Source organism: Xenopus laevis, chromosome 5L (assembly GCF_017654675.1).
Source record: "Xenopus laevis strain J_2021 chromosome 5L, Xenopus_laevis_v10.1, whole genome shotgun sequence".
Classification (NCBI taxonomy): domain Eukaryota; kingdom Metazoa; phylum Chordata; class Amphibia; order Anura; family Pipidae; genus Xenopus; species Xenopus laevis.
This window is the reverse complement of record NC_054379.1, coordinates 156,417,102-156,432,608: the sequence shown is the minus strand read 5'-3', so window position 1 is coordinate 156,432,608 and position 15,507 is coordinate 156,417,102. Positions and strand designations below refer to the sequence as shown.

Sequence of the window (15,507 nt, the reverse complement as noted above, 5' to 3'; positions counted from 1 at the left end):
AGAAAAGGCTCATGTTACACAGCAGATGAACTCTGTAGAACATATTTCCGCCATTGCTACACAGCAACTGTTTTACCAGTGCAGGGCAATGCTACATGATATTTTCATAACTTTAAAACACTTTAATTTTTTTGGTGCTACTGTTCCTTTAAGGGTGGAGATAGGATGGACTTGTCAGGAAGAGGTATAGAAAAATAGCTTGGTGCTACAGTGATCTTATTTTAAACGGATTGTTCACCTTTAAATTAACTTTTAGTATCATGTACAGTATCCTCTGAGACAATTTGCCATTGGTTTTCATTTTTTATTATTTGTGTTTTTTTAGTTATTTCGCTTTTTACTCAACAGCTCTCCACTTTGCAATTTCAGCATCAGCTGGTTGCTAGGGTCCAAATTCCCCTAGCAACCATGCACTGATTTGAATAAGAGACTGGAATATAAATAGGAGAGGCCTGAATAGAAAGATGAGTAATAAAAAGTAGCAATAACAATACATTTGAAGCCTTACAGAGCATTTGTTTTTAAAATTGGGTCAGTGACCTCCATTTGAAAGCTGGAAAGAGTGAGATCAGAGCACAGATCAGGTTGTGGTTATGGCTGACAGGAAGGTTTTGGGATACAGAGAGATCAAGCTTGAGTCAGCAGTGGGGTTATCTATTGCTGCATTGGCTCAAATGTAAAGAATGAACTTTAGGGAGTATTCCAGAAGATATGCCAAAGAAACAAAGTTCTAGAGACCTATAACCTCCTATAGGAGATAGAAAAAAGGACACATTCCACATTCGGTGGTCCCAACATTCAAACAATGAAAACAGGGACAAAAAGTTGTGCCACGTGCATCGCAGCAAACATTTTTGACCATGCCCATTTTATGGCCACACCCCCTAATTACCATGTCCATTTTACAAAATTTGGCAGGTTAAGAAAGTTTGTACACATTTCTGGGAGTTTTAGTGCCATGTTGTATGTATTATTACATTAGTTTTGCTAATGAACGCAAATTGCCCTTTAAGCTGCTAGTCTCAGTTCTCCCAGGAGACCTGCTTGTCTTAAATTGTTAAAATTGTTTCTTTTCTTATCTTAGAATGTGCAGCTGCTGAGTGTTCTGGGCTCCCTGCCAAAAAAAACCTCTTATTTTAATTAAAGGGAATCTATGGTCAAAAATTTAAATCCCCCTTTGGCTTTGGGGAGTTAATATAAGCGTTTCTCCAAAGTTTCCTCTTCTTGGTCCGCCTGCCTCTGCTAGTCCCCGCCCGCCTACCAATGAAAAATGAGTAGGCAGTGACGGTTTGCAGATGCCTGCTCGATATGCCTCAACGTCACTCCCACCGTCACTGCCTATTCGTTTTTCATTGGTAGGCGGGCAGAACTAGCAGAGGCAGGCACACCAAGAAGAAGAGACGGCCACGAGCAGTGACGGTTTTGCGCAATGCTAAAGCTGGTGCAGGTATGTAGGGGGTATGATTGTGCTGCGATTGCCTGAAAAAATGCTCATAAAAAATAATTAATCGCTAAAAACGCTTATATTAACTCGCCAAAGCTAAAGGAGATTTAAATTTTTGACCATAAATCCCCTTTAAGTTTCAGAAACTTTGTATCCTTTCTGGCTTCAGTGCAAGAGAACACAGAGTCGGGATATCTCAGTTAGAAACCTGGAACTGTAGGCTGAGCTGTCAAAATCATGACTGTCCCTAGGGTTGCCACCTTATTTTTTTTTTTTTTTTTTATAAAATGGGAGGGGGGGGCGGGACGGTGATGTAAGGAGGCGGGGTGGCAATGTCAGGGGGCGGGACGCGTGACTGGGAAGTGGGGCAGTTGATGTCAGGGGTGTGACTGATGACGTGATGATCAGCGATTGGCTGATCGCCATGTCATTCACTTCAATGTCCTGTCCGGATTTCCTAATTTGGATATTGGAAAGCCACTTATACCCTTAATGGGACTGCACTAGGCAAATCCATTATGGAAAAGGACCTTGGAGTCCTTGTAGATGATAAACTTGGCTGTAGCAAACAATGCCAGTCAGCAGCATCAAGGGCAAATAAGGTCTTGACCTGTATTGAAAGGGGCATTGATTCACGGGAGGAGGGGGTCATTCTTCCACTGTATAGAGCACTGGTAAGGCCCCATCTAGAATATGCCGTACAGTTTTGGTCTCCATCACTCAAACAGGACATTATTGTATTAGAGAGGGTACAGAGAAGGGCAACTAAGCTGGTAAATGGTATTGAAAATCTTAGCTATGAGGAAAGACTGGCCAAATTGGGGATGTTTAGAAGAGGAGCTTAAGGGGTGATATGATAACTATGTATAAATATATAAGGGGATCATATAATAATCTCTCTAATGCTTTATTTACCAGTAGGTCTTTCCAGCTGACACAAGGTCACCCATTCCGATTAGAAGAAAAGAGGTTCCAGCTAAATATTGGGAAGGGGTTTGTTACAGTGAGAGCTGTGAAGATGTGGAATTGTCTCCCTGAATCAGTGGTACAGGCTGATACATTAGATAGGTATAAGAAGGGGTTGGATGGTGTTTAGCAAGTGAGGGAATACAGGGTTATGGGAGATAGCTCATAGTACAAGTTGATCCAGGGACTGGTCCCATTGCCATTTTAGAGTCATGAAGGAATTTTTCCCCCTCTGAGGCAAATTGGAGAGGCTTGAGATTTGGGTTTTTTGCCTTCCTCTGGATCAACTGGCAGTTAGGCAGGTAAAAAAAAATTAAAAGGTTGAACTTGATGGACGTGTGTCTTTTTTCAACCTTACTTACTATGTTACTATGTATGTAAATCCGGCACTAACTGTCCCGCAGAAATCGGGACAGATGGGAGGTATGAGACAAGACAGAATTAGCACAGCCCAATTATTTATATAAAATAGAACTGTCCCACCTATGGACCATTAGCTAAACTACAGCAAATGCAATGGCCATCTTGTTCTAACACTACCATCTTGCTTGGCTGTATCTGCTATTCCCCATTCTTCCAAGCTGCAGCGGCCCCCCCAAAAACAACTTCTTTCAGGAAATATGGGTCAGCCCTGTGCGACATAAGTACAGGGAGAATAAAAAGCAAAATGCGTTGTTCAGTTTCAAGCATCCATTTAAACAGCCTTTTATAGACGGACACAAGCCAGGCTAGATTTCCTGATTCCAAAGAGAAAGATGTAAAAATACAAATACACATTAAACTGTTAGGAAAGGACAGTATCCCGCTGTTTATTGACGCGGCTTCTCATTCTACATTATCTGCCACTAACAGATTGAAAAACACTGTATGGCCGACTTAAAAGAGCCATTAAAGCATCAGCGAAAATATTCAATGTATGTAAATTCCTCTTTTGAATAAAATGAATCACAAACCTGAATTGTTGCGCCAAGATAGAAGAACGCATGTAAATAGGAAAGCTCTTTCTGTGCGCGGGGCGCGTGGGCTAAATAGAAGCCTAACATGATAGCAATATAAAAATATGTAGAGCTTAGCACGGTCAATATTAGAAATATATTATGTTCAGCGCAGGTGCTCGGCCACAACAAAGAACAGGAGAGAAACATGAGCCGCGTGGAACTCTCTCTCCGCTCTTCCCGTTCTGTATCGGAGGGGTGGAAATAGGAAAATATTAAGAGGGAAGACATCTGCTTCTGCAATGCTATTTACATACAAATAAAGCGGGATTTATACTGTACAGAAAGAATTCCTTTGAAGAAGCCAGGTACAAATGAATTCAAATGTCATTTTTTTTTTTTTTTTTTAAATGGTCCTGGTTTTATATAACCTATTGAGTGCTGGGTTGCTTTTGATGGCAGATCAAAGTGAATACCTGGAAAAAGATAGTTTTATGTCGATGCATTCAATTCTTTGTTTGTCACTTAGAATTAACTTTTAGGGCTAGTCCACACGGGGAGATAGCGACGCGTTTGCGGTCGCGGCGACAAAGCGCCGCGACAGTCGCCGCGACCGGCGCAGGCGACAGTTTTGTATGGGCGCCTATGTAAAAACGCCTGTGCTAACCACACGAGGCGATGCGCTTTTCAACAGTCGTCTGAAAAAGCCTGGCGAGGCATTTTCAGGCGACTGTTGAAAAGCGCATCGCCTCGTGTGGTTAGCACAGGCGTTTTTACATAGGCGCCCATACAAAACTGTCGCAAACGCGCCGCTATCTCCCCGTGTGGAATAGCCCTTAGGGGGTAACAAGTAAAGATCCAGCTGGTTAAAGCAAAGAGTTAAAGCAAAGATCCAGCTGGTTACTATGACCGGCTAGATTAAAGACAAAGCAACACAGGGACTCACCTTAGAGGGGCCCCCTCTGCCCATGCCCACTGCCCAAAATTTGTGTGCACATTCCCAGAAAACTCAGATTTATTATGCTTTATTGCAAAAAACCCAGCGCACATCAAAAAATCACTGGGACTGCCATTGACTTATATGCAACCTCGACAGGTCTGAGATGCCGGATTTTCTGATTCAGACTTTTCCATCCTTGGGATTTTATAAATTCTGAAAAATTCATGATTTTTTAAAAGTCCAATTTAAAAAAAAAAACAAATTTTTCAGGATTTTTGCATTTGGAGTTTAGTAAATAAACCCCTTAGTTTATCAAGTACAAGCTACCGTTTTATTACTACAGAGAAAAGGGAAATCATTTTTAAAAACTTGGATTATTTGATTATAATGGAGTCTATGGGAGACGGCCTTCCCGTAAATCGGAACATTCTGGATAACGGGTTTCCAGATAATGGATCCCGTACCTGTATGGATCCCTTATAAGAATAATAATCTAGCCTAAGAATGAATCTGTTCTCTGCAAAGCCGGAAACCAAATACCAACTCAAACGTCAGCTTGGAAGGAGGAGAAATACAAAAAAGCATTTCAAAAAACCACAGGCAAAAATCACAGCAAATTGTCTCAGAATATCAATGTCTGTAAAAAGTAGATGCCTAGGTATTGACTATGAGAAGCACGGGAGACTTCGGGGACATGAAATTGAGTACACCCTGGTGTCCATCATACCAAAAGTTGATTCCAAGATTAACTTTCCCTTTAGACATCTGGATTTCCACAAACAAATCTGGCTTTCCGGGAAACTTGATCATGGAGGGGGTTAGCAGGAGAAAATAGTTTATCCATATAAACACACTGAACGAGGAAGATTGGCACAATTATAAATCAAGGCATATTCAAGTGACAACACTGACGGTGCTTCTATTTTTCCCTATCGTTTGCTGCTGACACAATAATACTATAATGAACTTTCATATTTTACTTCATTGGCTGAAAAGGTTTCATGATTCTACATTTACACAACCTCAATGTCTTTCAGAAACTGATGTTTCATCGGCTTCCGGTAGAAAATATACCAAATCATCTGGCTTTTATTATTCTGGTGCACTCGAGAGACATCATAAATGTTTGTCATTATGGGTCAAAATGTTCCTCTCTGTTCTTGAACAACAAAAAGTTACTTACTGCTGCCATCATTAAAGGAACCTACCAACAGAAGCAAGATTCCTGCAGGTTATCGTGAGGTTCAACAAGGACATGTCTCTGGCTGACTAAGAGCTAGTCAAGTTGGTTCGGCTTGAGTTGATTAGATATACCCTAGAAAATGTTTCTCAACATGGGTCAAAATGTTCCACTCTGTTCTCATAAAACAAAAAGACTAACTCATGTCATCAATAAAGGAACCTACCAATAGAAGCAAGATTCATGCAGGTTATCATTCAGTTCAATAGGGACATGTCACTGGCTGACTAAGACCTAGTCAAGTTGGTTGGGCTTAAGTTGATTAGATCAAAAATGTTTACCAACATGGGTCTAAATGTTCCTCTCTGTTCTCATAAAACAAAAAGACTAACTCATGTCATCAATAAAGGAACCTACCAATAGAAGCAAGATTCATGCAGGTTATCATTCAGTTCAACAAGGACATCTCACTGGCTGACTAAGACCTAGTCAAGTTGGTTGGGATTGGGTTGATTATATATACCCTAGAAAATGGACATTTGCTTTTATTAGCTTTTAATAGCTGAAAGCTTATTGTCCTAGTGTTGGGATGACAGACCCAACAGTACACTAAAATAGCAGACCCAAAATTAACGGGCTAGAAGAAAACGGGATTAGGTATGGTGGTGGATGGGTCAAGGGTATAACATAATATTCCAATTAAACCCAGAGTATCGAGAACTATAATCCTAGTGTTTTACTAGAAATTAACCAAGATCATAGTTGGAGATGTACATACACATCTCCAAAAAAGTTATGCTCAGGGTATCTGGAAATCTTATGAAAACATTAAAAATGTTGCTCTGGGCAATAGCACCAAAATAATTTAACATTATATCATTAATCCCAAAAATTGTGCTCAAAAGCCTTGGGTCTTATGGGCTGGCCTCCTATGGAAACGCTGAGTGCACATCCAGAAGGTCACTATGGAGGTATTTGTGGATAATGTCTTCAAGCTGTACCAAAAAGCCTAGCTTGAGGGATATTACTGTAAGATTATGATGAACTTCTATCCTTGATGTTCTTGGAGGTATGATTGAATTACCAATTTAACCATGTTTTCACGTGTCTGTAACCTTGTTACGCTAAGTAGAGGGCCTGTCAATGTAGGTCTTCAATCCAAAGCCCAGAAAATCAGAGCATTAGGGGGTAATGAAATAAAAGGTGTGAAGTTTTCCAAGGCCTACTAAATCACAGCAACCAATAAGCAGGCACCATGTACTGGCCTTCTGTGGAAAAGCAAACAACAAAATGATTGCTATGGGATACTAGACCTATATATTTCTTCTGTTATTGCTCAAAGTTTGAATGCATTAGAAAAAGTATACGCTCTACATCTATACTTTTGATTCAGTTACTTTTGAATTCATCTGCCTGTAGACATCAAGCTCAAAAATTATTGCAAAAAGGACAAACATAACAAAACTCCTATTTTCATCTTTAGAAGAATCTAATCTCACATTGGTTTAACAAAGGAGACTTGTTGATCTCTTACACTCCATGCAATTAGTGGTAGAATAGAAGCAACAATTTCTTTAAGCAGATGGTGGTCAGCGATATATATTCCTGACAGACGTCACCCACCGAGTGTGACCTGTATGCAAACTGCAGAAACAGGACCCGTGATGTTCAGGTGTCAAGCCCACCATCTCTACACCATCCCGAGCTCTTGCTTCAAAATGCAGAATTAGCTTCTCAAATATGGAAATGATGTCAAAGCCCAGCACTGGCAGGATCAATCAATTAAAAAGTTTCCAGGTATCATTTTTTTGCCATGGCAGCACAGAATTTCAATTTTCTGACAAAGTTCTGCTATTAAATAAAAGTCGAAGTGTGCACTTTAGTTAAATGACTAGTTCCGATGCTTGCGATGTTAACCGATTGCTGGAAAATGTGAAATGTTCATTACCATTTCTGCTGTGAAAAGACAGTTTCCAGTGCACTCCACACAGATCTTTCTTCAGCAATGAAGGTCATCTTGGCTGAGTTATGAGATATGAGTTGTCTTTAGGGGGCAACTGCCCAGAAATAAGCTCATTGTGAAGCTTGAAGAGCAGGTGGGAAGCGTAGGAGATAGAAGGTATTAAAGGCACGAGGCCAACAGTAGTCTAAGGTGCCAACACCATTTCTCAACCGGTAGTTCTTCAACTGTCAAAGTACAATAAAGTTCTAACATCCTCTAACAGAAATAGACTGTTCAAAGGCTAAATTATCACCACGGTAGAATATTCGCATGGAAGTAACTATTTTAAACTAAGCAAAAAAAGGTCAAAGAAAATATGATCCTCTAAATCAGTAGATGATCCTTCTGTCCGTGCTATAAAGTAGCTCCACAGTGTACCTTGTACAGGTATGGGAACTGCTATCCAGAATGCTTGGGACCAGAGGTTTTCCGGATAATGGATCTTTCCCTAATTTAGATCTTCATAGTAGTCTAATAGACAATCAAGTAAATATTAAATAAACCCAATAGGTTGCTTTTACTTCCAATAAGGATTAATTATATCTTAGTTGGGATCAAGTTCAAACTACTGTTTTATTATTACTGAGAAAAAGGAATCATTTTTAAAAATTTGGATTATTTGGATAAAAGAGTCTATGGGAAATGGGCTTTCCGTAATTCAGAGCTTTTGGGTTTCTGGATAATGGATCCCATACCTGAACCTTCACATTAAATATATTTATGAGTCAGAGGTTGAACAAAGCACTGGAATCAAAAATTCATGCTTCGTATAGATATATACTTTAAGGATAAAAAAAACTCTTGGGAAAACCATCAGACCAAGAACCCAAGAGTGAAATATAGATTTAAACAGGCAGGCTAGAAAGATCAATATTTTTCTTTATCACTGAATTATTTTGCTCATTGTGCAAGAAAATATGTCCAAAAAGTCATGGAATTGGATAATTAAAGAGATGTGACGCTTTTGCTCTCAGATCATGGGAAATTGTCTCCTGGTTATAAAAGCTTCTCATGTTATTGGCAATGTACAAAGCAATTTTGTCTCTTAGCTATACATTGGTAGTGTCATCAAGTAATTAGAATGCCTTTGCCTTCTTGCTGTAAAACTAGTCAGTTGTAACGGGGCTGTCAAGCTGTACCGGGGGCTAATGTCCTGGATGCATGACTGACAATGACTATACACCAAGGTCAACTCAACCATGGGAAATGTAGTGCCAGCTCAAGTGTCACTTCTGGGAGGTACAGACTACAATAAAATACCCCGTTAACAATAATACACATCAAAAGTTGAAAGCGTAAACTACCATAAAGCTTGATTTTTTGTTTGGAACAAGAAGTAAGGGTTCATTTATTAATGCCCAGTGATTGGCCATTTAGTAGCCCCAATGTGGACTGGCAGCCTACAGGAGACTCTGTTTGGCCATACGCCTGGTTTTTATGCAACTAAAACTTGTCTCCAAGTCAGGAATTCAAAAATAAGCACCTGCTTTGAGGCCACTGGGAGCAACATACAATGGGTTGGTGAGCAAAATGTTGCATAGGAGCAACTAGTTGGGAATTACTCACTTATAGAGGTCCATTTATCAAAGTCCAAATGTATCTCATTATTTTCTAACAAAATAATCTGTCCAAATCCGCACAGGTCTTTTACTTTTTTAAGGGTGATAGGCTGAAAAAAATAGTACATTTTTTGGGGGTACCCTCCTTCCCCCCACATTTCCTAACATATGGCACATAAACTATACAGTGGGCTCATGTATAGGGTAAAATAGTGTATTTGCTGCTACATATACGTCCATTGTACTTTAACTTGGCACCGTATGCAAATTAGGCATCGCTAGTAACTTCGAACCGCTGATCGTAACATCGCTAGCGCAACTTCGCAAACGATCAGTAACTTGTGCGCAACTTCGGATCTTCGTGAATTTACGCAGCCCTGGCGAATCTACGCCTGGCGAAGTGCGGCGAAGCTAACGCTGGTGCAACTTCAGAGGTAAGTAAATTTGTCCATTTCAAGCATAACTCTAATTAAAAAAAAAATTATGAAAACATCCCTTATCTGGAAAACCTCAGGTCCCAAGCATTCCAAATAACAGATCCTATACCTGTACAGGATCCAGTGGCGGAACTACCGGGGGAGCAGGGGGTGCGAGGGGGCCAGGGCCCGCACCCCCTCAGGGCCCCCCCGACAGCCCGTGCGCCACTGACAAATGCTGCCATACGGAGGGGGCGGGGCCCGGCTGCGCGTCACGCACCAGGGCCCGCCCCCCTCTAGTGACGCTACTGTCCCAATTCATAATATAAACATTGAACCCACCCCCAGCTACAGAAGGTCCTCCAGAACTGGGGCCCACAAGGGATATTCCCCCGTAGTCTGACCTTGATCGTATAAACTTTGCTGCCACAGGGGTCACCGATCATGTCTGAAACCAATTCTTTGATTCAATGCAGGATTAAGACACCAATTTACAGCATGATTGGGATAAGCGAGCTTAGCAAGGCAAAATAAATCTCTCAGCAGCCGTTTAAACATGTTTAGTTTTTTGGAAACTTGAACAGCAAAAACTGCTCTTGATGGCAAGTGGAAAAATGAAAAGAAACATTAGTGAAAGGCACCCCTTAAACATGAATGTGCCAACACCAATATTCCATAACATCATATGTGTAAGGGCTTTAACCCTATCCAACACTGCAACCCAGAGACTCCGGAGACAAGACATAAATCAGAATAATGCATAGGACACGGCTTCGTAGACCGTTCTTAAATCTATAGCGAGCTATCTGCAGTGTATGATGGAGAGGAGATTTACAGTTATACTGTGGTCAAATGCATCAGAGACCTCTGCAAGATCAATAAACATTGCAGCACTTTCTTATTTCCAAGAGCTCTCCCAGAGTAACCTTAATTTCTACCACATTAAAAGTTTTTGAAGGATTTATGACTTTTTGTTCCATGAACTCCTGCCAGCGATAAATCAAACAGAAAAGTTAAAGGACCAATATACATTTAAATGCTCCTGCTGAACTGTGCTTAGTGCAGATGAATGCATAATGTATGCGAACATCGTTTTGTATCTCTATGTACAGTCTATGAGCAAACTGAAGGGCTGTTCCTGCTGATTTGTACTTATTACAGGGAAAAAACATGATCCGATATAGATTATATTTGCGTAGAGATTAAGAGCAAATTTAAAGGGGTTTTAGTTTGATGTAAAATTTGCAATTGGTTTTCATTTTTCATTTTTTTTACTTGTGGTTTTTGCGTTATTTAGCTTTTCATTCAGCAGCTCTACAGTTTCAAATGGGGTTCACGGAAAAAGCTGGAAAGAGTCAGAAGAAAATAATTCAAAAACTATATATAAAAAAAAAAATTTGAGTTGATTTTTTGGTCAAAAGTCACATTTTCTGGTTAAAAAAAAACTTTTTATATTTTTTTATACCCCCACCATGGAAATAGCTTGCATCTGACAATACACCACCGTAAACCCATAGAGGTCATGTAGGAGTCAATGGCAGTGGTCCCTTACACCATTTGAGGCTGTTAATAGCATGTTTGATGTTTTGAGGTTTTTATGGAAGGTTTTGCCGAAACGATTCGAACGATTTGAGGTTTTTTTTTGCCGAAGACTCAATTCGAGTTTTGAGGTTGTGGGACTCGAATTTACAGAATCGGGTTTTTCACATTCGAGCGTTTTCTTAAGTAAGATATCATTCAAGTTTCAAGTTCAACCGAAATGAAAAAACACTCGACCTTTGATAAATAACCCCCCAGAAGTTAAGATAAAGGTGAACCATCTCTTTACAGGTCTGCTTTCACTGAACTGTGGTGTACAGGCCATATTCCATTTGGATGCCCACATTCCTACTTATGTTAGACCATGCCTTATGGACTTATAAGCAATGCCCCCTGTTATCTCCTTGTAAGGTAGTGGTTGCCAAACTGTTTGGCTGTCTCCCATGAAGGTGCTTGGAACAGTTAAAGGTTGGCTCAGTTTGAAGGCCAGTTAGGTTGAGAATTGGTAAAAATTACCCACTGGTCTTCAAGATACAGCTGAAACTGAATATATATTTGCAGACCAATGACTGATACATCAATATTTTCTTCTCTTTGTACTCATTTTAGGAGTAAAGAGGGGTCCTGGCCAATGCTTGGACCTTCAATGGTGACCTTGGCCAAAGGTTGGACCTTCAAGTGGTACTTGAACTGAAAAGATTTAGCACCACTTTTTGTAAGGGTATTTTAACACAATAGAAAGGTTTCATGGAAGGTGATAAGGAAGGTTGGGGCCAACCAGCTGGAGACCAATGAACTTGTATAATTTTCATAGAAGCTAGACAAAAACAAAGCAAATTCAAACAAAACATTCTTCCCGTTTGTAATAATTACATACAGTAAAATAAAAATGAAAAATAAAGGTATATTGGGTGGATTGCAACTTCTGTACACTGGAGAAAACTGGAGGTTTTGACACTTACACATTGGCTTATTCTGCATGTTCGTCCCAAATGGAACATTAGAAAGATCAATGAGTCATTACAATTGTCATGGGATGATAATGGAGACAAGACTGAGAGGATCAGAAAATGACTTTATTTGTGGGAGTGCTTGTGTATAAAGGTCACAAAAAAGAAAGATGAATAGCACTCTGTGTACATTGCACAGTTTGTAGTACAGGTATGGGATACGTTATCTGGAAACCCATTATCTAGAAAGTTCTGAATTACAGGAAGGCCGTCTCCCATAGACTCCATTTTGATCGTATCATTGATATTTTTAAAAATGATTTCCTTTTTCTCCATAATAATAAAACAGTAACTTTTACTTGATCCCAACTAAGATATAATAAACCTTATTGGAGGCAAACCCAGCCTATTGGGTTGTTTACATGATTTTTTTAGTCGATTTAAAGTAGGGATGCACCAAATCCCCAATTTGGGTTTCGGACGTATCCCCGAATCCTTTGTGAAAGATTTGGCCGAATACTGAACCAAATCCTAATTTGCATATGCAAATTAGGCGAGGTAAAGAAAAAAGTGGAAAACATTTTTTTATTACCTTGTTTTGTGTTAAAAAGTCATTTGCATATGCAAATTAATATTCGGTTCAGCCAGGCACAAGGATTTGTCCAAATCCGAAAAAGGCCTGGACAAATCCCAAACCAAATTCTGGATTCAGTGCATCCCTAATTTAAAGTATGGAAATTAAAATTATGGAAAAAACCCTTATCCAGAGAACCCAAGCATTCTGGATAAACAGTCCCATACCTGTAGTTCTACAACTGACATTTTAACACGTTTCATGTTGGGTGCTGGAAACACTGTTTAGCCAGTCAGAGAACTGGGTGTGTATCTTTTCTTGCATCGGATTGGCAAGGAAGGTTCAGGCTTTAAATGTCAGTCTCTGACATCAGAGAATGACAAATATAAGGATACATTTTAGAGGTTATCCCCATATTGGGCTGTGACAAAATAAACAATCATTGCACAAAGCAGCGATATCAAAACTTGCATCCTTTGGTTCAGCGTCGGATTGGACATGGGGATGCCCACCGGGTTACTAAACTCCGGAGCCCCCCGGGCGAGCGTCTGCGGGCATGCGCTAACAGTGCAGCAATTCATTTTATTTGGGGGTCCCAGAGATCGGGGGAGGGAGGCTGGGCCAGCGGGGGCCCATGAGGGCCGGGGCCCACCAGGCTTTTTCCCGGTGTCCTGCCGGCCCAGTCCGACGCTGCTTTGGTTTTATGTTACTTTTGTTAGGAGATTCCTGACTGAAGGTGTGGGCCTTAATGAAAAGTGGGCATGGTTGGAGGCTGATCAGGGGTGTGGTTGGGTGTAATTGGGCATGTTCTAGCTAGATCTCCTTTGCATTGCCATGGGACCCTCTATAACTATAGCTCCAGCCTTGCGTAAACTATGAATGCTCCATCCCTATCTGTAAGATAGAATGTCTAAGCAAAAGAATAAAAAAAAGAAATTAAAAAAAGAGGAAATGTATCTTATTGACACGGCCACCATTTGGGCGCAGGTCAATCTGCCTAGAAATGAAATCAGTAGTATCAAACAACCCCCCCCCCCGCTGGTTTTACGGAGAGGCCACAAAACCTGTTAGAAGTTAAAATAGAGATTATAAAAATACATCCACCAGGGATGAGTGCGGAGGGGTTGCGGAGCATTATACACACTGAAGTTAGAAGAGCTTCACTCTGAATAACAAGGCAAGCAAGAGCAAAGATAATTGCTCCAATAAAATGTAGATTTAATGAGCCACAGCGGACTTACCCATCGCTGTTATTGGGAATGAGATATTAAAGTGAAATGCTATCAAAGAAATGTAACACTGTCGACACCCCTTTGTCGGTGTTTCACCCCATGTGTGGTGCTTACCTGATGGCCCGGGACAAACCTGAGCCACTCTGCAGTGGTATTGGGAGAGATTGGGTACCTGGTACTCAGTAGCGCAGTGCCTCCACCTAATTTGGAAATTCGGACAGGTGGCAACCGTACCTGCTCCAATATCGGGACCCAGCACTCCCTACAGGAAATTTGTGGGTTTATTCATTCTTGGGGTCTCTTAGCATTGGCTGCACTTTGTGAAGGAATGAAAAAGTGTCAATCATACAGCTCCACCTCCTTTTTCTTTTTTTTTTAAAGAAAATTACAGGGTTTTTTTTTAAAATAGAAAAAAGCACTTTCTATTGGCATAAACAAGTAAACAAAGGGGGCAGGTTTATTATGAATCAAACTGGGAAATCCGAAATAATTCCCAGCAGTTACATCTACTCTGTAACTTTCCCAACTGTCAGAAAAGTTTTCCTGCCAATCCTCAGCCTGTTTAAAAAGTACAAAGAACATGTTCGATCCAATTCAAGAAAAGCATGCTGTTCCACCAGTATTTCATTATCCAGGTATTGATTATGCCGAACACATAATACACTGACATGGCTTACACAGTGTAAGGACTTAGGCATCCTTAATGTACAATTCTTGTTAAACAAATATCAGACCGCTGAGCATACGGCCCTTATTTCTACCTTTCAATAATCCAGAGAAGTCTTAAACTGGCCATATAAATGAAGATTATTAGCCTATTATCGGACTATCGATCATCCATGTCAATCTTCCAACCTGCAACTAACCATTCAGATTAAAATAAAGTAGTAAATAGAACAAATCAAACAATGCTCAGGCAGGGTCGGACAGGGGGGCCCGGGGCCCACCGGGACTGCTGTCCAGGGGCCCCCCTACTAAGACGCGTCGGCCCAGCAACAGCGCCGCTCAGCTTTTTATTTTCGATTCGAAATATCTGGAGAAGGATTCTGGCCCAGTGGGGGCCCACGAGGGTCGGGCCCACCAGGTTTTTTACTGGTATCCCGCCGGGCCAGTCCGACACTGTGCTCAGGCCATTAATTGACAGACAGCAATCGCATGAACGTTATGTCCAACAAATAGAAGTGACAGTTTTCCAGCGAGATGCAGAGATCTATTGGTAGACGATATAAAAATTTTAACTTGTCTGATGAACTGAACCACTGGTTGCCCTGATACGATAAAATATCGGGACACTCCACACAAGGTCCAAAAATCACACAAATCTTCATTTAATACAATAGTATCTTTGCGTCTATTTCCAGCTTTTGACTTACCGAATCCCTGCCCACTTTCTGCTAAGCCCTGCCTTTTTTTTTTTTAAACCATGAGACATGGGGCCGCAGGTCAGTCGTAATATATGCCACTGCCTTATTGTGTGAATACTAGTAAATACATAGGTGTAAATACTAATAAATACAGATGGAGCACTGGCTATCCAATGGGATATCCTAGGTAGTTAGGTTTACTAAGCTTGATTTCCAAAAGAGTTCACAAAAGAGTTTTCTAAGCTTGATTTCCAAAAGAGTTCACATGATTTATAGTCACCAGGTTGCAGACTTGAATAGAAATCCTATCTGGGGAAATCCAAGAAAGCATTTTGGGAATTCAGCTCCATCTGTATTTATTTGTATTCACATCTGTATACAAATGGCTCCATTTGTATATAGATAT

General features: G+C 40.5%; 1 protein-coding gene across 1 annotated transcript in view; it reads right to left on the bottom strand.

The window, feature by feature from the left end:
• Nucleotides 1–15,507, bottom strand: part of LOC108717206 (kelch-like protein 29) — a 653,541-nt gene that overhangs the window by 475,609 nt on the left and 162,425 nt on the right. The gene's annotated exons all lie outside the window — the stretch shown is intronic.